The sequence below is a fragment of the Xyrauchen texanus genome, chromosome 6 (genome assembly GCF_025860055.1).
Source record: "Xyrauchen texanus isolate HMW12.3.18 chromosome 6, RBS_HiC_50CHRs, whole genome shotgun sequence".
NCBI classification, from domain to species: Eukaryota; Metazoa; Chordata; class Actinopteri; order Cypriniformes; family Catostomidae; genus Xyrauchen; species Xyrauchen texanus.
This window is the reverse complement of record NC_068281.1, coordinates 29,558,004-29,580,578: the sequence shown is the minus strand read 5'-3', so window position 1 is coordinate 29,580,578 and position 22,575 is coordinate 29,558,004. Positions and strand designations below refer to the sequence as shown.

Here is a 22,575-nt window from a genome sequence, read left to right as displayed (position 1 = left end):
CCTGTATTAAGCATACTGTAAGTCCCTTTGTATAAAAGTGTCAGCAAAATGACAAATTAGATAAATTAGCTAACCAATTCAGACTATAATGTCTTCTAGCATTGAGCACGACCTACAGTCCTAAGCTGTTCACTAGTATGGAAGGGGAAAATAAATATGAGGATGAGCAACTGACAAACAGACAGAAAAATCTGTTAAAAAACTGTGGGCAGTATTTAGATAGAGGCCAAAACATAGGGCATGGAAGTGTTGCTGACCCATTCAATGCCAGATGGCTGTAGCAGCACAGACGCTCTCTGCATGGTTCTGGCCAATCCTTTGCGTGTTAGATGTATCATGAAAACTGATCTATGCACATGCCAAGCCTCAGCTTTCTGTTCAACACCAATCTGCAAAACTTTCATTACTCTGGCAGTGATAAAGCACAAGTGAGAAAAGAGCAAGGCGTGTGCATCTGGACACGTAACAGCAGGCCAAGCCCCATCCAAAAATGGTGTTTTGAAAGCAACTAATTTGTTCCTGTGGTTTTGGGGGTGCATTCTGCACGCTTAGCTCTTGAAGTGAGTTTGAAAGTTGATTAGCAGCAAATACAACAGTCACTTGTCTTGCTGACAGAAAAGGAGTTTGTCCTCCTTGAGAGGATTTAGGCAAGCTTTTATTTGATCTTGGAGTCAGCCGCGGCTCAACGAGCCATTTGTTTAACAGAGAGATGCACTGCTATGTGTGTCAATGTGTCAGCTCTAAGCACACAAATCTGGCAACTGTTGATCTGGAATTCCCGTTGGTGTCAATCTTACACAGGATGAAACAAAGCTGGCGGACTGAACTGCCTCTCCGTGTCTGTTTTATTTCACACTTTGTCTTAACAGGAACCTAGTTCTTATATTCTACCTCAGAAATAGCTGTTGATTCGGTCCAACATCTCATTGCAATTTGTCTCGAAACAACATGGTTGACATAGAAGCCACAAACACAGGACTTGTCCACAACAGGACGTGTTAACATTTAAATAACAAAGATGGCATGTCTTGAACTTACAAACACTGAATGTTAAAGATGAGGTATGCATTTGTTAAAAGTTTAAATATTTTTCCAAAGCTCCTAATCTTAATGAGAATAATAATAATAAATATGAAAATGATGTCATTATTTACTCACCTTCATATTATTCCAAGCCAGGTTTTTAACCTCTGTTACCATTCATTTCATTGCATAATTTGCCATTTTGTGAAAGTGTATGGATAAAATGTCATCTAATTTTATGTTCCACAAAAGAAAGTCAAACTTTTGAACAACATGACAGTGAGTAAATAATCACAGAATCTTAATTGTTTTTGTTGAACTATCCCTATAATATACAGAGTATATTATAAAATACATAAGGCTGACACCACAGGAAATGTATGTATTGCTATTTTCCAACACATTAGGGCTTAATTAATACATTTCCATTTTTCTCTTTAAAATATTGCTTTTATTTTCAATTTTACAGCATGTAGAACCATTAAAATAACACTTAATAGGAACATTTGCCTTCAGGTCAGCAACTGCTTTCTCAAAAAATGCCACTTATAGTGTTTGGGTTGATTCCCGTGTTTACATACAAAGACATATGACCTCAGTATTTGCAGGAACCTCTTCTTAATATTTTTCACATACAAAACAAATATCGTCCAATGGCAAACAGGGGGAGAGTTTTAGAAACCTGTCTGAAAACAAACATTTGCAATTCATTTTGGTTACACTAGTGGTGCAGGTATTGGAGACTTACCCTTTAATTCTCAGTTCTGCTGTTGCATTAAAAACAGTCAATATCACATCACTTAAGCAAAGGCCTAACAGATTTTTTCTCACATAACGTCTCGACTACATTCAAAATGTGTATTGCTCAGTAAAAGAGCTGCAGCAGTGCAGATAATTGATTTGCTTATTTTGTTTTGTGCCGATAGGCCTCTATTTATTCTACAGTGAAATTGTCGAAGGCAACTGAAGGGCAGATGGCACGCATACCGATCACCTCAGCGCGCTCTTAGTCTCACAAAGCAAGCGTCCTACCCTGAACCGCACATATATCAATGCAGATGAAAATGCCCTGCTGGACTAATTATCACAGAATAATTAAAGATATGACCTGCATGGAGAGGGGAGAGGAGAGTCGGGAGGAGGGGGGTCTTGTCTGAAGGTGGTCCTGATGATGGAGTAAACAAAGGCAGTGTGCAGCCCCCAGGAGATGATTATGTATCAAAAGGTCAGAGCTTATACAAGAGCAAAGAGGGAGGGGGAAGGGAGAATGAGCAAGGCGGAGACACAGAGATAGAGATGGGCGAAACACAATTTTGCGGCCCTTTCAGAGCGTTTTAATGTTTTAAGTGTAGCCACTTGACCATGAGGCCTGCATTGCCCTGTTGAGTGCTTTCATAGGCCACAACAATGCAAGACTGCTGATGGCTGTTTTGTGAACACATTAGTTGCACTAATAGCCTTGAGCGAATGGTCAGAAGGCCATTCTCTTGACATTCATGAAGGAACTGTGTGGCCCAGCAGAAGAAGTTTATTAATTATGCCAAGATGGCTTATAATTCCGGGAAATAAAAAAAGCAAGAAATTCGGACCAACGTAAGGAAGTATGGAAGCGCCTTCCATAAATGGACTAACACCTGCAATGTAACTGGCCAACATTCACCCAAAACCCCCACAACTGGCAAGCACATTCCAGAGAAAGAACAGTTACCATGGAAACCTGGGATTTCCAGAGAAATCCAAAAGACACTCCATTGTATGTTCATTCATTCAAAACACATAAACACTTAAAATTATATGCCGAGTGACCATCATGTGACTATTAAAATTTAGTTTGAAATGATTCCTTTGTATTCTCTTTTTAGCCTGACACAAAACTAATGCTTTTCTCTATCAAAAGGCACGAAACAAACTTTTCTTGGGTTTTACCATGCATATACATATTTTGTGAACTTTAACTTTATCAAAAGGCTCAATTGTAACATTGTTTTGCTATACCAAAAACATACAAAATTATCTCACACAAATGATTAGAACCTGGTTCCAATTTGTAATCACTGTTATAACTGACAAATTGTAATATTGTTGTTTTTCTTTAAACATATCACGCTTCCTATCATTGAGTTTAATTTTACATGTCTCAAATGCTAAAGAAGTTATGTTATGATATACCATAGCATAATCACAATATTAAAATGCATGATTAAAGCATTGCCATTTTCGAGCGGGAAACAAAATCTTCACACAAACAAAGAACTCATAAATCACCTTCAAGAATGTGGAAAGGAAATTTCATATTCCACTTCTTATTGGCTTAGAGTCTTTTCAGGGTTGGACCAGACAGAAGACAATTCTGACAATTTCTCACTCTCTCTGGTGATTCTATGTTACTGCTCCTTGAGAAGGGCCGAGGCTTGGCACTAAACTCCCTTGAGACCACGTGGCCCCATGCGGTGTCCTCGTCAGCTAAGTTCGCAAAGTCTCCAGAATGTAGAAGTGCAAACTTCTTCTGCAGCCGACTCCGAGGCTCTGCTGCTTTTTCATCATCAATCCAGTGTGCATATTCGATTTCTGAAGAAATCGACACTCCAGCATCATCAGAACTTCAAGACATTCTAACTAAACACTTCGATAAGCCAAGCCAAAATTAAGGACATTAAAGCATTAAAGGACCTCAAGGAACTTCACCAAACTTCAACGCCAATCAACAAACCTAACGCAAGTACAAACCTCCAAACTTTCGTTGAAAGTGCTGGTGTCTCTTTAATATAATTTGAGTAACCTGATCTCAAATTATGGCATACTAGAAATATTTGGTGGTTTTAAGGCAAGGTCTAGACTCCATAAAGTTAATTTTCCTGTTACAGATTATTTCCATTCATTCTCTGTCAAAACTCATTCGTTAACCTGTGTTCATGTTTGTCTATTGTTGTAGTTAAGTTTTATGTTGTAGATTAGTCAATAAAGTTTGTTTGTATTCGAAGAGAAGTTGACTGTGGTATATTTTGATGAATTAATCCATCACTCGAATTTTAAGATCACACTACATGCTCAAACAATATTTCAACACATTTGTGATATTATTTTCAGTGGCCATGAAAATAGTATTACTCTAGTCTAAAGAGGTAACAGGTAATATGAGGTAATATGTTATGTCAAGTCTGTGCTGGCCACAAGTTGAAAGATGTAAAGATTCATTCTTTCACTATTCCCCTAATTATTCACAATTCCCTTCTTGAGCTAAACTCCTTACATTTAAATTATTAGCAAATACAACGAACATGTTGAATTACGTATTACATGATGGAGAATGTTTTTTATTTATATTTTTAATCTGCTCATTTGTCATTTATCTTACAAACTGGCTGAACATGACCAATATTGGAAAAAAAACTGAGTGTAGTAGGCAGAGTAGTGGTTTGGGGAGCTTTTAAGGTGTCCAGAATTTCATCCTCCATAAGGGATAAAAAACACAGAGTGCTCACACATGCACACATGAACGGCATTCTCATATCATATGGGTGATCTGATAGCGAAGCTTCAAGCTCAGCCATGTATGCAGAGGCTTTGGAGTGTCTAGATCATGTTTGCCTACAGAGAATTCAGGGTAGCATTTACCATAAAAGAATCTGTCAGCTTATTTCTGGCAATTCCTTTAAATCAAATCAGCGTTTGCCAGAGCAAGTGGGCATTACATCTCATACAAATAAACATCTAACATTTGTAAGAAGCATTTTGATCAAAGAGTTGCATTTTAGGTTTATTTTCCCCATAGCACGATCTCTTCCCCCCCAAACCGCTTTTTGAAATGGAATGCTTGATTCAGTTTTCTCACTAAGGGTGTCTGTCACACACACACACACACACACACACACACACACACACACACACACACACATACATACATAGATTCGTTTTTAAAGTGTCATTAAAGTGAGAGAGTGTATCTGGCTGTTGTTGATAGCAGCACAAGACAGGAATGCATCATGATAAAAGTCTGCAAGCTGAATAAGTTCAAATGGATTTGAAATAATTCCCAGCTATAAAATGCTTAAACACCTCCACTAATGTTTACACCAGAGAGAGCACCAGAACAAGTCGTTATTTAGTATATATATATTTTTTTTTTTTTTTGCCATGCTGAAATTAGCTCAGTGGGAGGGAGCAGTAATCACAAAGAGGGAAGCACCTGCTCGGATACAGGTGTATGAAAGCTATTAACACAGAGAGAAGAAACAGTGGGAAGGCACAGTAAACTCACTCAAGTTGTGACAAATTGATAACAATGTTGTGTACTTTTCAAATATAGAGTTTATTTAGGGCTTCAGATTATCAATGGAACATTTGTCATGACTTAATGATAAAGGCACGTTCAGTGTCTAGTAAAATAACTTACACTGAAATATTGTTGAATGTGCATAATGAATTACATTACAATGAAATTATGAAAGTAATAGATAAAGAACTGAAAATAATTTTAAAAAATATCACATTTTACAAAAGCACACCAACACACTTGTTTGTAGGCTAATATAATATAATATAATATACCTTGAGAAGTCCAGCATCCAGATCTGTAATATGTATTATATTAGTAATATATCACTAAGCTATATAATAACATAAGTAATATGTTTTGTTTTGGGGGCTAGGGACTTTTTGTGAACAGCTCTTAATTTCATAAGCCTCCAGTTATTATATATATATATATATATATATATATATATATATATATATATATATATATATTTTATAACATTTCATCTTTAGTTTTTAAAAACAGCGAAAGCATTAAAAATGATACATTTATCTTAAATGTATTAAATTATATTTACATTATTGTGTTAAATATGATACAAACAACATATACCTGTTACTGTGCTTAATAATAGCATAATTTTCATTGCTAGGCAGTAATCTTGGATGATTGCTTTAAATGGGAAATCTCTGCAAACACTGACCATCTTTAAATTCTATAGGCCTCATTGGTTTTCACCAGCATAAGCGAACTCAGACATCCGTGTAAAAGTAGGCTAATAACTGGTTTTGAAAATATTTTTTTCTGGGTTTACCTTTATCTGAAAGAGAAAGATGTTCAGTCTGAGGAACTGTCTATGCTTCAATAAGAATCAACCAATAATTGCTTTTTATACTGAGTGGTTAATGCTATGTGCCCTGAAGTAAAAGCCCCATTTCTGTTTTGCCATCTATTATGTTGCCTCTATTTAGGCATGTTTTGTAATTAGGCTTGAAGCCCCTCCACTATCTTAGCAAAGCCTCTTTAGACTCCCATTGCTATCAACTGAATGCTGAAAATTCTATGCCTAATGCCATCTCAAAATCAATCTGTGTGAACACCCCATGCAGTACGGAGCTCCTGCTGGTGCTCTGGACTAACAATGAAGACCAATAAATGCATTCCTATCAGCCAGGCAAGCAGACATGTGTACACTAAAACACTCCCCAAAGAGAGCACAAATAAATTAGCACAAATAAATACACGTAGAAAAACACCATGCACACATATAGTGTGAAATGCAAAATACCAATTGTTGGATAGTGGAACATAAAACGGCACTTTGCCAGAATGGGTGGTACAATGTAGGTGGAGACATTCTTTGCGGTTCCCTGAGAGGATACAGCTCTGACAAGCAAGCGCTCTGTGTCCTGTTGCAGCTGAAGCTAATGGCAATACAAAAGTTTACAGCACAGAAATCAAGAAGACCACAGTGAAAATGATTAGCTGTCTAGTTGCTAAATAAATGGAGCACAAAAGAAGACACTTTGGGTGTTCTCTTCACTAGCCACAGTACAAAGGCACCCTTCAGTTAGAGGTTTTCGGACCAGTGGAGGTTATCTCCCCGAAGACACAGTCGAAAATGACTCTCCTCAACTACGCGTATTCTTAAGCAATAACAACGAGAGCCGTATTATCCACCCAAGAATACCCGTCACCGAAGAGAGCCTTAGAAAAAGGGGGGATATTCGCCTGACTTTCAGCCATCCACCGTGGCTTAGGCCAAACCAGAGTTCTCTCTAGGGGAATTGATTGAAGATGCCCTTTATCACAAGGCAAGGCCCCCGTCAAAGGTTGCATCTGCAGACAGAAATGAACACACTTTGCATTTGGAGCAGGAGAGGGAGAAACTGCAAGGGAGGATATTGCATGTAAAATGTGGCCCTTCCCTAAGTTTAACTAGCTATGTGGAGAGGCAGATGGTGAGGGGATCGTCTTACCTGGGACAGGGGGGCCCATCGATCTCACATCCTTTCCACAGTCCAGCCCGGCCCCTGGGGTGACTCCATTAGCACTTGCAAACATCCAAGCAAAATCTGGGGCAATGAAAAGGGTAGAAATTAAAAGTTAACCAAAGAACATGATTTGTGGGACAATCTGGATGGATGGATGGATGGATGGATGGATGTCAGGCAATGAATTGGCTGTCTGACCAGCATTCTTATTAATAGTCTGAGACTCTTGCATAGTATTTCATAAGCATTGTGAAAAATTCTCTCCACCTAATATTTAACATTGCTTATTGCACACCACATTAATAGTCAACCACTGTCACCTTCAAAGTCTCACATGCTCATCACACACATTCAGGGAGGGAGCGAGAGAGGGGAGAGAGGGAGAGAGAGAGTCATATAGAAAATCCATTAGCAGTAGGAAGCAAATTACAGATCGTTTGGGGGGAAAAAGTGAATGCAATGATGGCTGTCAGAAACGGGGAACAATGACTGTTATTATGGCTATCATTTTCTGAGGGGTGCAGCAGCTCCCAAATGGATGTGGAAAAAGATGGACATCAGAACATGTATTTTTCAAGCCTTGTGGAATTCATTCAGAAACACTTTTGTTCTCACATGGAACCAAATAATTATTTTCTTTTCCATTTTTTTAATCACCTTTTTTGACTATAGAGGATGTAGATGTGTAAAATATGGATATGCATATTTGTTTGCTAGTGTTGTAACAGCTTTCTAAAAAAAACATACGTTATTGGGGGAAAAGATGTAAAAATATAAATAAAAAAAGAATGTACATACAAAGTACAGTTAATGACAGTGATTGACTATATGACACAAGAAGCTCCATACTTGCTGTATAAAGCCAACACATTATGATTAATACACACTACCTTTAAAAACACAGAGTAAACATGGATTATGGCTATTTAACATGCTCTAAAAACAAATCCTCTCAGACAAACCCATCTGCTAATGCTTATAACAGTTCTGTCTCATTTTCTTACACAAAACATCTATTTGTATAATATCAAAACATGTAACATATAAAATCACCAGAAAGAATTCTTCACATGTTGTAGCTACCGTAATGGCACAAAAACTGGTTCTAATAGAAACAGGCTCGTGAAACACAAACTCCCCTCTTATCTTATTTGGACAGCCCTGTCAAATCTAAAAGACCTCAGTCTTCCCCACCACCCTCTCCACAATGCCCCCAAAACATGCATACAACCCTGTCCATGCCAGGTTCCCATGTTAATCAGCTATGGACAACATCTTCCAGAATGGCCAAATACAAATAAATAGCACAGAGTCTCAAAAATATATGTATTTGGTCTTCAACTTGTTTGTTTTCACTGTCAAAACCATTTTCCTGCAGCAGGTGCATCAATCAGAGTCAGAGTGACAGTCCCAATCCGTGACTTTTCCCTCCATTTTGAGACATTTGAAAGCAGATTAAATAAATAAATAGAATGTGAGGTGGACAAAGAGAGGACAAATGTAAAACAAGAGGGGACAAAATGTGACAGAGAGTGAAAGAGAAGCTTTTTTTTCTTGTGAAGCTCCTCTTCATTCCACTCACACATCATCACAGACGCTCACTGACACACGGCTCCTGCTGCCTGCCAGTGATTGCCATTTAATTGAAGGAGCAGAGATCCCATGAATATGTTAATACGGTAAATACAGTTGACAAATCCAGGAGAGAAAATATCCACCGCCCTGATAGTAGCACGATTACACAAATCTGCAGCACAGTGACAAATCAGCTCACTCAGTACCCAAGGCAACAAATCTTTCCCCCATGATATTGTGACGAGTCACAAAAGGAACAAAAGCAAAGTAGTGGCAGAAAAAAAAAACAGGCACAAATCCTTACTCCACTGAAGCAGGCTTACCCTAGAGATATCTTCATCTCCCACTACACAGCAGCTCCCACTGAGCACAAAGCCGCTGCTCCATCTGCTGTGAGCCGAGGAGGCTGAAGCTGCTGTGCCTTCGTTTCCTTCAGATTTCTGTGCCGTGGATCTGTCACTGCTGCCGTTAAGACCATGTGCTGTCAGCTTCTTCCAGCCACAAGCATGCCAGATCCCCTCCCAATGAGAGCAGGTGCTGGAGGATACACTTGCTGGGGAAGAAGAGAGGTCTGCCAGTTGTTGCACACAGCAAACTAAGTCACAGGAGGATGAGAGGAGCAACGGAGTTAGAGGAAATACAGAGTGAGAGAGAGGGAGAGAGAGAGAGAGAGAGAGAGAGAGAGAGAGAGAGAATGTGGGAGAGAAGGAGTGGGAAAGAGGGACAGACTGAGAGTGAGTATGTGGCTGTAATGATAAGATACTGAGAGGGAGAGAGAGGGAGAGAGGGAGGAATATCTAAAATACCCAACCACAGGGCTAAGCAAGGAAAGATCTGTCTGTCTTTCGATTTAAGGAGGGATGGACATTGAGAAAGTGTAACGGAGAGAGAACGAGAGAGAGAGTAATTCGATTTGAGGTCCAACGCAGTAAGCACAGGCAGTGAGCCATGACTCTCAGGCATCTAATGGAGCATTAATTGAAAGAGATCTGACGTGTGCTCCTCTCGGTCTAGTCTTTATGACATCTTATTGGAGTGCACCCCAGTCCTCGAGGACCACCGTGACAACAGTTCAGAAGCATCATTAACACCAGCATGTTCATCTCTACAAACCCTTTAGTTCACTGTGAAAATCATTTGCTGTTAAATGAGAAAGAAATTTCAGTAAAATGGCAACATATAAAATGCTGAATCACTCTGCAAATGTATTCTATATCCTATGTTTAAAAAAAACTCAAATTAAATTCTATAAGCTAAAATAATGATAATGTCCTATTCTCATGCTTGAACATGTCTGTTTCTTCATGACTATATCAACTAACATTATGGAAATGAACATAGAATAGTATGTTATTTAATATGAACTATTAAATATTACTTATAAAGAAGTACTGTAGCAATATGGAACATTTGTAGAATTAGTGTAGTGCCCAAAATCTCTATTCAAAAATGTTATCATATTTTTAATCATGTAAAAAGGAGACTATTTCTTAAGACTACATCACAAAATATTTAAACATTATTAAACGTCATGCGAAATTAATGTGCTTCAGTCTTATCTCAAGAAAGACACACTCACAGACTGGACAGCTGAAATGAGCCATTGTGATATTTGGAAAAGACTTCATGCAATTATCCATTGTGTTGTACTGGAGAAATAAAAAAATGCATTGCAAGTAAAATTATTAGCATGTGTTAATTTCTTAAATAGAGTAGAGATATATCACCATATTGAAAGTACAAATATATGAATATATTTTTGACAGATAGAAAATAATGAATCATGTCTTGCTTTTAGCTAAGACAAAGGCACCGATGTGATTGACCCCATTTTGCAACTACATACTGCCCTCTGTTGGTTTGTCCACATATTCCAGAGCCACTCCTTGAAGCTGATATATATTATTCAAACTGCTCATAGAGCCACAATTACCATAAAGTTTAAAGAATATATTGTTCCTAAGACCTCTTGATATTCAGATTACACTGTTAAAGTCTGTTTATTTAGTGTTATTAGCAGGGACAAAAAAACTAAATGTTTTACACTTTGATTCGTTCTGAGCAAAAACTGTATTTTTTATTAGTCCCGCAGCCTCCTCTCCTAATGGTAACCGGCTAGAGCAAAATAAAAGAATGGTTAATATTGTTATTTTTTAAATGACAGTATTTTGCACTTATGGGTGTGTGAATTACCAATTTCAGTGTTGCCAGATATCGCAAGAGAACAAGCAACATTATCTTAAAAAAAAAAAGAAGCCCAAAATAAGCCACTTGCCTCACCAAAATAAGCAAAAATAATTCAGAAATTTTTTTTCATATGTGGTGGATTTTTTGGCATAGAAATCATAATAAGCAGTTAATTAACATTAAGTATAATTTTATTTACAGATCTGCTTCTCAATCAAAACCCGGCAGCATCAAATCTGTATTAATGCATCATATCTAACAATAATTCAGTGAAGAATTGGAAACAAATTAGAAATGTACTTTTTACCTCTAATAAAGTTTTCCTTGTATCTGGATTAGCTGTGAATGTATACTGTATGTCGTTTTTATAAATAGTTGTTAAAAAAAGACTTCGTTCCCAGAATGTGACATCCACAATGTTTTCTTCAGGATCAAAGCACATGTGTACTTTTTCAGGCAACATGAAGTGGTGTAGTTGAAGAAAATGTACTGTGGTAAACCCTTTGACCTTTGATTTCATGAAAAAAAATTCTGAACTAAATCAACTGGTTTTAACCAGTTACCAGCATTAAACAATAACATTTTCTTTCCAGAACAATTGAAAATCACTTTGTTCTGGTTTTCAGTTACATTCTGCTAAAAATGTTGTTCGTTTTTGGTTTTCACACCTTGAACCATTTTTGTCCCTGGTTATTAGGCTAGATTAATATATAATGACAACGATTGATAAAAAGCCATTTATAAAGACATCGCCGACCATAACCATTATGAAAATCAATGTAAGTGTGCCAAAACATTTGGTGAACCTGAATAACTTTCTGTGTAATTTAGAATAATCTTTACATGGCTTAATTATGTTTTCTTGACCTAGGTTTGATTTTGAACCATTAATTGATTTGTTAGTGCACGAATCATGAAAAACCTTTTAAATGTACCTAAAACTCCTGTTTTAGTGTTTAAATGATAGTAATACTTACTCACTTGGTGTACTGTAAAGCAGTAGGTAGCATCTCCTGTATACATAGCATATTCAGTTGACAAATGAATGAAAGCCCATGTGCATACTGGTAAAAATGTTCGTCAGCATCTTTGATTTAATCTGCAATAAAAAATGTTTTTTTAAAAGCAGCCTAATGGGAGGTAAGGGATGAATATCTGTCAAGGAAGCATAAAGCTGCTTACTCATAACCTTGAGTTCATTTCAGTAATTCAGTCATCATTTACTCACCTCATACTCTTCCAAATCCATGACTTACTGTCCTCCGTGGACCACAAAAGAGATGTTAGGCACAATCTTAGGCCTGATGGCTTCAGTCTCAATTCACTTTCAGTGTATGGAAAACATATGCAATGAAAGTGAATGGTGACTGAGGCTGTTATTCTGCCTAACATCTCCTTTTGTGGTCCACGGAAGAAAGTCAACTAACAGGCGAGTAAACTTTATTTTGTGGTGGTTAAATTTATCTTATTATACCACTATACAGAATACCACTATCTCTTAAAACTTTATGCAATCATTCTTGAATATCTCATGTCTAGTAAGTCAGTTGTTTTGCAAACTGGCTTCTCGCAAGTGCTTTTGGTCATGGCAAGCATTTTTGTATTTTTCCTGTAATTCACTTACACTTGCTTTAAGAAAATCTTTTGAATCAATAGTACGATACATGTTTAATGGCTCCCGCAGTATTATATACAACTGGTTATTTACCCCAGACTTCTTTATAGAGGCATGGTACGGCATGCTAACAATCTTCAACAAATATCTTTAGGCGAGGATGTACAGTACGTTGTATCAATATCTATTTTTAAAACAAGTTTTTCCAACTTCAGCATTATTGTCGTACAAGGAAAATGGATTGCATAGAGATTGTTACTCTCTGTGTTCACAGTTCCAGCATTCTCCAATAGTGCAGTTTAGCACATTCTTGACCAAAAGCAGACAACTGATCAAATTTAAATGGTGTCAGCAGTTTAACAATATACAGTACAGTGTAAAGGTTCCCCAAGTCAGCTAAACCTCCCAGTGGCCCGAGATGTGAACGCACTCACCCACGCTCCAACTGGATCATGGGACTAGCACGTCCTGCCAGATTAGAAGCAATCAAAAGAGAGCCGCAAAAATTGTCTCTTTTCTCTGCCCCTCCCCCTCTTCATTCCCCAGCATGCATATGCTAATTGGCTACTCTCTCATGCAAATTATTTACAAGTTATGAGAGCTGCAAGTGGCATCTGTTGAGACCAGTTTGCTTTGAGCATGTGTGTGTGAGTTTCTGTGCGAGTGTGTGTGTATTTTTGGGTCATTATACTGTGATTAACAGATAAAAATACAAGCCCTTTCTTAATTTTTGGTGCACGTATGTACCTGTGATCCACATTATTTGCATTCAAAACACACCATTAAACTGGAGTTCACCTGAGCAGGTCTTAGATGCTAAAAGTCGCCATTATTTCTGATCCAGCAATGCAGGAACGAGTGGCGTTCACGGAATAGAACAGCATAATCTTGCAAATCTCTCATCTCCATATTGTCTCTGGTTGGCCCCCACCACGGTCAGACAGTTGCATTCAGCATGCATGACAGCACAGCAGTACATCTCCACATCATTCAGCAGTCAACAGTCTTACAGGCCATTTGAATTGCAGCAGACGAGGCCAACTCCAGGCGAATCCCTGCCTGACAGGGGGACTGTGCATGAAATCATGCAAAACATATGAGCTCTTGATTGGATGTCCACTCCAATGTGATATATACACACTACAATGTGTGTGTTTGTGTGTGTGCATGTCTGCTTGTGTGTTGGACCGTGGCTGACGGGTTGTTGACACATTCTCATTACACTGGGATCATGTTGCTTTTGGCCCCGAGTGGCTGACTGCTGTTTCTCTGCCTCACACATACTCAGCCACATATTCTATTATCAAAAATGTATCAAACGAGTGTTTGATTATGAAAATGTCATTTGAAAGAAAAGACACCTTTTGTTTCCATTGCCATCCTACATTGTTAAAATAACTTAATAAAGAAACTGTTCTTTGATCTTAAGGATTAGTTCACAAAAAAGGGCTCTGGCATCATTTAATCACCCATATGTTATTCCAAATCCGTTGGATACAAAAAGAGCCACCAAAAGTAACCATTGAATATTTTTTTCATATAATGAAAGTGTATGGTGACTGAGATTGTCAGTCACTAACATTCTACCTAACATCTCCTTTTCTGTCCCATGGAAGAAAGAAAGTCATATTCATTTGGAAGCGACACTAGGGGTCTCTCTTGATCGCCGAATATGCCTCTGATCTATGAAAAAAAGCCAATGAGAAGTTAGAAGACAGTATTTGCATACCCCGCCCACAGACATATGGGTATAAAAGAGGGGAAATACGTCGAGTTCATTCAGGAGTTTTCGGAGGAGCCTGAAATGGTGGCCGGGAGGTCACAACGTTGCGTTCCCTCCATCAGGGAACGGAGGTTACATACGTAATGTAGACATTCCCCGCCTGTCGCTCACTTCGACGTTGTGTCGAAGAAGCGACACTAAGGGTCCAATTTAAATCACGCCATGCGCTGAGCCGTGTGCGTGTACTGCTGACACAGGAGCGAGTATATTTTACGTGCAAAGGTGACCAGCTGTGTCAGACTGCACGTACCCTTCCCCAATGCCCCATAAAAGTCGTCGGAATCATTCTGGTTACCCTAAACAGGGGAACAAGGCGACACTTGCCAATCTGGGAACGGGCCAAGCCTCGCCGGGCCTCTTTTCTCTCTATGTTCCTCGCATAGATCCAAAAACGGCTGGGGCCCTTACACGCATTGTGGGAAGGGGGCCTTACCCAGTTTCCTATTCTTTCAGGGGGAAAATATCCTGCAGAGACCACACCTGCCCAGGAAGGGGGAGGTAAAAGTGGTGAAATACATCACATGTGCCACTCAGGTCACATGTGGAAAAATGGCGTGGTGGTAGATCCAGCCTCAAGGAGGTGGGAGTTGCTACAACACAGCGACCGGAGGGCAGCTGGAACTGCCTAAGGGAGACGCGGGTCCACTTGTAAGGGGACCATACCACGGAAAATACACACAAGAGGAGTCCACGCAGGAGTCCTGACCTGTGGAGCACCTATTCCAGTACAGGGTAGATTGGAGTACCCGCAGTGGATTGGGTCGGCGAATTCCTCCGCTGAATTGCGGACCCACAGGGCTAGGGAGGAGTCATCCAGGGATCTGAATGAACGGGATCTCCTGGGAGAAAAAGCGCACAGTTTTACCTCGGCCGAGGAAAAGGGCGCTAGGTGCAAGCGATCCACCCGGTCAGTCCGTCAGTGTGTTCAGAGTTCTACTAGCTCGGACCTGAGAAAACACAGTCGATACTGACTCAACCCTGAGATTGTAAAATCTCGCAAAGGTATTAGGTGTCGCCCAACCTGCTGCTCTACATATGTCTGCCAGGAAGGTGCCTCTGGCCAGTGCCCATGAGGACGCAACACTCCTTGTTGAGTGTGTTCAGACCCACAAGGAGGGGGCACGACCTGGGTGTGATAGGCCAATGAAATGGCATCCACCACCCAGTGGGAAAGCCTCTGTTTGGAGACAGCGTTCCCTTTCCGCTGTCCACCAAAGCAGACAAAGAGCTGCTCAGAACATCTAAAGTTCTGCGTCCGGTCCAAGTAAGTATGCAAAGCACATACCGGACACAGCAACGAAGGGGCTGGGTCTGCCTCCTCCCGGGACAGTGCTTGCAGGTTCACTACCTGGACTCTGAAGGGCACGGTAGGAACCTTGGGCACGTATCCCGGTCGCGGTCTTAAGATCACATGTGTGTCTGCCGGACCGAACTCCAGGCAAGTGTCACTGACAGAGAACGCTTGCAGTTCTCCAACCCTCTTGCTGGAGGCGAGCGCGATCAGCAGGGCTGTCTTTAGAGAGAGGGCCCTGAGTCTAGCGGCTCGAAGGGGGGGTCTCTAAAGGTCCGCGAGGACCACCGAGAGATCCCAGGAGGGGAACAGGCTTGGCCGGGAAGGATTTAACCTCCGGGCGCCTCTTAGGAACCTGATGATTAAGTCATGCTACCCAAAGACTTGCCGACTACTGCTTCGTGATGGGCCGTGATAGCAGCAACATACACCTTCAAGTTGGAAGGCGACAGCCTCTCCTCCAGCCTCTCCTGCAGAAATAAGAGCACTGCATGCCGGACATCTGCACGTCAGCCTCAGCCTGAGAGTGCTGGCCCGAAGGCGGCAGCCCAGTGGAGTCATCCACGTCAGACGCCGCGCTCTCCGATGCAGCGGCGAGCTCATCCACCTCGAGCTCTAGAGGATAGGCAGGCTGGCTGTGAGGCGAGCCGCTGTTGCCTCGAGCGCGGACGGGAGTCAACGAGCGTGCCGGGGGCGGGTGGTCCGAGGGGGCGTACCCGGCGGAGCTGCACCCACTGCCATCCCCAGATCGCCTCCATTGCCAGCCGCATTGTCCTCAATCCCGTGGGAAGAAGGAGCAATGCGGGGGGCGGCAGGAGTGGCATGCTTTCTGTTGAAAGCGAGCCGCGATCGCAGCGTTGCCATTGCCATGCTCTTGCAGCGAGAACATGAACCATCCACAAACGCTGCCTCGGAGTGATCGCAGCCCAGACACACGAGACAACGCCTGTGGCCATCTGAAGCGGACAGCACTCTACCGCATCCAGGAACTACACAGGGGTGGAAAGGCATCTTTATAAAGACGCGTCCTGAAATGGACGTTCAACGCTGCTGTGTAATGCTCTTTTAGAGGAAAATACTCTTTTATAGAGAAAATCACTCTTTTAAATAAGTTTTTGTGCTGTTGAAGCGCCCAGGGGCAAACTGCACTGCCGTGCAGAGAAGGAGAAAAGCCATTGAAGTGCGCCGTAGATCCAACAGCAGGCAAAGTGTCAGAGATACAGGTGTGTGACTCGCAGCTGACTGCATGCACGACCATCAGCTCCGAAGAAAATTTCTGAATGAACTCGACGTATTTCCCCACTTTTATACCCGTATGTACTGGTGTGGGGTATGCAAATACTGTCTGCCAACTTCTCATTGGCCTTTTTTCATAGATCAGAGGCATATTTGGCGCTCAAGAGAGACCCCTAGTGTCGCTTCTTCGACACAACATCGCAGTGAGTGACAGACAGGGAACACAAAGTACCACCCCTCACCTGTCAATCAACTGCTGCACTGGAAGAAGAGTTTAAACTTTGTCGTTACAAGCGGCTTTAAAAGGAATAATAAACCCAAACTGAATATTTTTAAAAATGTGGATATTTACACAAAAATGAGAACTTTACAGATCTTCTTCGGGGTGTCTGAAATCAACATGCTGGGAATGTTATGAGAAGCATGAACAACTGCAGCTTGGAATATAGTGCACAAGCCATATGGATACTTTTATGATACTTTTTTGGCATGTTTACATACTTTTTGAATCCTGACTGCTTCAGTCTCCATTCATTGCAATTGCATGAAAACAGCGACTTGAACTACTTTTTTGTTCAAGAGAACAAATAACAACATACATGTTGGGAACAACATCAGGTTGAGTAAATAATGATCGATTTTTTAGTTTTTGGACAACTATTCCTTTAACATTTTCCTTTAACTGCATGCTTTATTGTTTAGATTTAAAGGGATAGTTCAACCAAAAAATACAATTATCTTATCGTTTACTCACCTTCATGGCATCCCAGATGTGTATGATTATCTTTCTTCTGCAGAACACAAATAAAGATTTTAAGAAGAATATCTCATCTCTGTAGGTCCACACAATGCAAGTGAATTTTGACCAGAACTTTGAAGGTCTAAAAAGCACATTAAGTAAGCATAAAAGTAATCCACAAGACTCCAGTAGTTAAATACTTATCTTTTAAAGCAATATGATAGGTGTAGCTGAGAAAATAATCAGTACTTATGTCCCTTTTGACTGCAAATCTCCACTTTCACTTCCACATTCTGGTGGAATGGTCGCCTACTGGTCAGGGATGGTCAAAGGTGGAGATTTATTGTAAAAAGGACTAAAACATTGATTTGTTTCTCACCCACAGCTATCACATCGCTTCTGAAGATATGATTTTAACCACTGGTGTCTTACGGATTACTTTCATGCTGTCTTCATGTGTTTTTGGGCCCTCTGAGTTCTGGTCATAATTCAATTGCATTGTGAGGAACAACAGAGCTGAGAAATTCTTCTAAAAATCTTTGTTTGTGTTCTGCAGAAGAAAGAAAGTCAGACACATGAGGTTTGAGGCAAGAGGGTGAGTGATGAGAGAATTTTCATTTTTGGGTGAACTTTCTCTTTAATCAGCGTAAATGCAGTGTAAATTAAGATCTTTCCACAGAAATGGATATTATTTTATGCTGTCAATATACAAGTGCTGATTTGGACCTGACTGTGATGAAGGAGCTGAAGCTAAAGACTTTCCCCCCTGTCTCCAGCCCCTCGCCATCACACGTCTGCCCCTGCCACCCACTGGCATTTAGAGAAAGCTCCAAAAGACCCAAATCAAATAATGCTTTATGGACACGGTGCCTTGCAAATACATAACCCTCCATTACGTGCAGATTTCCCTTGAGATTGACTGGCCAATCGACCCCAGCAGGATGTGGGGAGGGGTTCAATGGACAAGAATACCAATAAGTTAAGAAAAAGCTCATTTAGACCTGAATAGAAATTATTGACCTGGAAGCAGCTGCTGGTTGCTTGCTGATTTGTTGCCGGTTCTGGCAAGAGCAATTACTGCTGTGGTCTGGTCACTCAGTGCCAGTGATAAAAGTTTATGACTGTGTTCACTGGCAATGTAAAAATGCTGTCCTTTATGTTCGTCTGTATGGAATAATTTAAAATAAAACAGGTCTTTTAAATTAACAAAATAAAGTCACAAGCCATGAGAGGCCATGGATTACCATTGCCTGCAGTAAAATCACTGTAAGGCACAGACTCGAATGGCTTACTGCTTTTATAAAATGACAATAACAGCACTATGATTAGACACCAATGTTTTATAAAAAGTATTTTATTATATTGATAATAATTAGAAGAAACAATTATTCCATCATGTAATACAGTTCATCAATGTAAGAGTTTGCAATTGCCAAGCAGCATAACAAATTAATGTTCATTAAGGTGCGGTCAACACACTTCGTGCTCCATTCACGCTCTCTCATTCAAATGCATCCAAACATGGGAGACTGGAAATGCTATTTTTTTATTTCGCTGTTTTCGAAAGTTCAAGTTTGATGCACTTGAATTTGTATGACGAGAAGATTTGTGAATAACAGAAAACCAAAAAGTCACACTCTGACCACTTGGCTTAAGACAAATAATATATATTTCACAGCTGCATGTTGTTATTGTTACAACAAAGTAAGTCAATGGTATATTTTAACATTATGAATACAGTTGTATTTATTATTTGTAAAATACATATAGTCCTCGGGCGTGACATCATATGTTGCCCCTTGTGACGTCTGAAATTATTTTGAATAATCAAAGCCTAGTATAAACCATGGCTTTAATATACAGTAGAATACGCAGTCACAGGTGTGCGTTTATGGTCATTTTAAAATGGTTTTGATTGTGGCTCATCAAATTAGAATTTATAATTGGAGCTGCCCATTTTATAATCATGCTTTCCACACCATCATTGCATAAGTCAAATTTTACAGTATATTGTTTTGTTTTGTTTTTTATTCATTTTTATTTTTATAAAGAAAACCTATTGACAAGGTTTGCTATCATTATAATAAATTAAATTTCTTTTGAGGCAAAAGACATTTTCTTTCAAATTTGTGTCTCAGTCTGTGATATCTCTGTTACTGGCAATAAACAAGTCTTGGTAATAAGATCATTGGATCAACTGATCCATTTACCATTTCAAAGCTGGCTTTTGCAATTGTGTGCCACCAGTTAAAGGGCTGAGCCATTTTAGTGGTGTACTGGGTGTATCTCGCCACAGAACAGAAGCTGCTAGATGGGTTATGTTATGTTCAGTGTTACCCCTATAAAATCACAGCATTATTCTAAACAACTTGGGATGAGCAATACCACAATATATATATTTTTTTTCAATCTGACACCAAGTACTATTAAGGCCAATATCACTGATATTGATACCAATACTGAACCCTGAGGTTTCAATACTGAAACCTCTACTAAATGGGAAGTTTATGTGATGTCCAAAAATAAAATGCATAAGTAATAATAACAATTTATTAACAAATTAGCAATAGCATTATTACCATTAAATATGCCTAGCTGGCAAATAATCTGAATCCTTTTTAAAGTCTTTTTCAATTTATTAAAGGGCATTTATGCATCATTTATGTAATTAGGACATGAAATCCTTTAACATATAATAAAGTTTGAAGGCAAAACTCACCCCAAAATGCAAATTCGGTCATCATTTACTCACCCTCATGTTGTTCCAAACCTGTAAGATGTTTTTATTTTTATTTTTTCCACAGAACACAAAATGAGACATTTGGTAGAATGTGAGTCTCAGTTATCATTCACTTTCATTTAAAGTAATGGTTTGGAACAACATGGGGTTGAGTAAATTATTTTAAAGTGAACTTAAAAGTTATAAAACCACAAACTCTATTAGCCTATTTTAAATGTCACCTTTAGCTTTTCCATGTCATGACCTCTTGTTAAAAACGGCTCTCTTTGTTTGAATGAGCATTTGCTACCAAAGTACTTATTAGTTCAGTTTGCTTCCCCATAATTATTATTTAGCAACAACATCCTCAACGCTCTAACATTTATTCTTTCCTTCCTGTTTTATTCTTAGTCAAACAATAGTTTTATATACAAAACAGAACCAGCAGGGGCATAAGGAAAAATGCTAAATGAGGGTATTAACGCATCAGGTCTTGTTTGTGTGTTTTTCATTGCAGAGTTACAGGCTCAGACATTTACATTTATGCATTTGGCAAACGCTTTTATCCAGACGGACTTACAGTGTGCTTATTACAGGGACCCCCCCCGGAGCAACCTGGAGTTAAGTGCCTTGCTCAAGGACACAATGGTGGTGGGTGTGGGGATCGAACCAGCGACCTTCTAATTACCAGTTATGTGCTTTAGCCCACTACACCACCACCACTCAGGACTTTCTGTCTATCAGAATATGTCTAACAAATTATGCATTTCTTCTTGATGTGATAATAATTTGGTCTCAGTTACTAGTTTAGCTTGCAATCTAGTTCTTTCCAGTGCTCTTGTTTTAAATAAGTTAAGTTGCAATTCAAGTTGTAAATCTTCGGCAAAGCCTACTTCTCAACTATAGTTACCTCAAAAATGGCAGTAGCATTCCAGAATCCTTTGGTTCTTTACACAGTAAAGAATGCCATTTTAGACACTTACCTCACACCTTCCTCGAGGTTCGGCGGCTAAGCATCATGCTGATTATATTGTCGGATCTTGTTCCCGTGCTAGCCTGCTTGAAGACCATGCTGTCTGGCTAACCTGCACAATGACAGTATACACATAAGAAATGGCATGCGGGGGAGCTGAAGTCAAATAGTTGAATGTCAAAGCGGCAAAGGTCAGAGCTTATCTCTGAGACCTACGTTTACGATGTGTAATCCCCTGAAGACGATGGAATTTGCTTTATAAAAATACGAGTGTTGAGATACTTGCTAGTTGTGATGTAATCCAGGGTAATGTCTAACCTCAAAGTTCCTTCTCTTTCACCTTGCAGATGTAAGTTTCTCAATTTTAAGCACACCACAAGTGACACAGACTTTGACATATTTTCATCATCATCTCTCATCCTTTTTGGTACGGTACAATGGGGCTAAAGGGCCCTTGGGGTTAAAGGACCTTCTGATTTTTTTCTTTTTTCTTTTATGTGTTACTGTAACTTGTGGAAGTAGCAATGCCAAGGTTATGGGTTTGATTCCCAAGAAACACACCTGCTAATAAATGTGTTCCACAAATGGACTATAAGTTTCTGTGGAAAAAAGCATCTGTCAAATGTAATTGTACAGTAAATAGCAGCAAAAAGCACCACTGCACTTTCCTTAAAATACCTGTTTGTCACTATACATTTAAATGTACTTATCCAGGAGGTCATAAGCTAATTGTATTTAACATGCAATAACTTTTTAAATGCTGCAGGAATATATTGCTATTAGAATCCATGAAATACCCCATATATTTTGAGAAAAAGGCTTATGATTTTCAGATTTGTTCAAGGTGATTAAATCAAAGTTTTTTCAATCACTGTTGAATAAGTAAGGATAGTATTTGGGGTAAGCAGTCCCCTTTTTGAAGTGGCTAAATGCCCCCCATGAAAATTCAAAGACCAAGGCAAAAAACACCATTAAAATAATGTTAGTTGTTAAAAGAGTAAGATACAGAATATCTGTAGTGTTACAATATGGTTTCTTTCTATACTTGAAAGGGAATTGATTTGTTGCAAATGATGTGTAAAACGGGCCCATCTTGATTTCTCAAGTCACAATGGAGATTCATATGAAACTGGTATAGTAATAAAAAAATATGCCTGTAATAAATTTGGAGCTCCAATTTCTACA

General features: G+C 39.5%; 1 long non-coding RNA gene across 1 annotated transcript; it reads right to left on the bottom strand.

The window, feature by feature from the left end:
- Window positions 1-6,998: 6,998 nt before the first annotated feature.
- Window positions 6,999-9,453, bottom strand: LOC127644683 (uncharacterized). The gene is made up of 3 exons (XR_007970699.1): window positions 9,171-9,453; window positions 7,258-7,353; window positions 6,999-7,117 (listed from the first exon to the last, which is right to left on the bottom strand). It is a non-coding gene; the product is annotated as an uncharacterized LOC127644683 (long non-coding RNA).
- Between the last annotated feature and the right edge of the window lie 13,122 nt (window positions 9,454-22,575).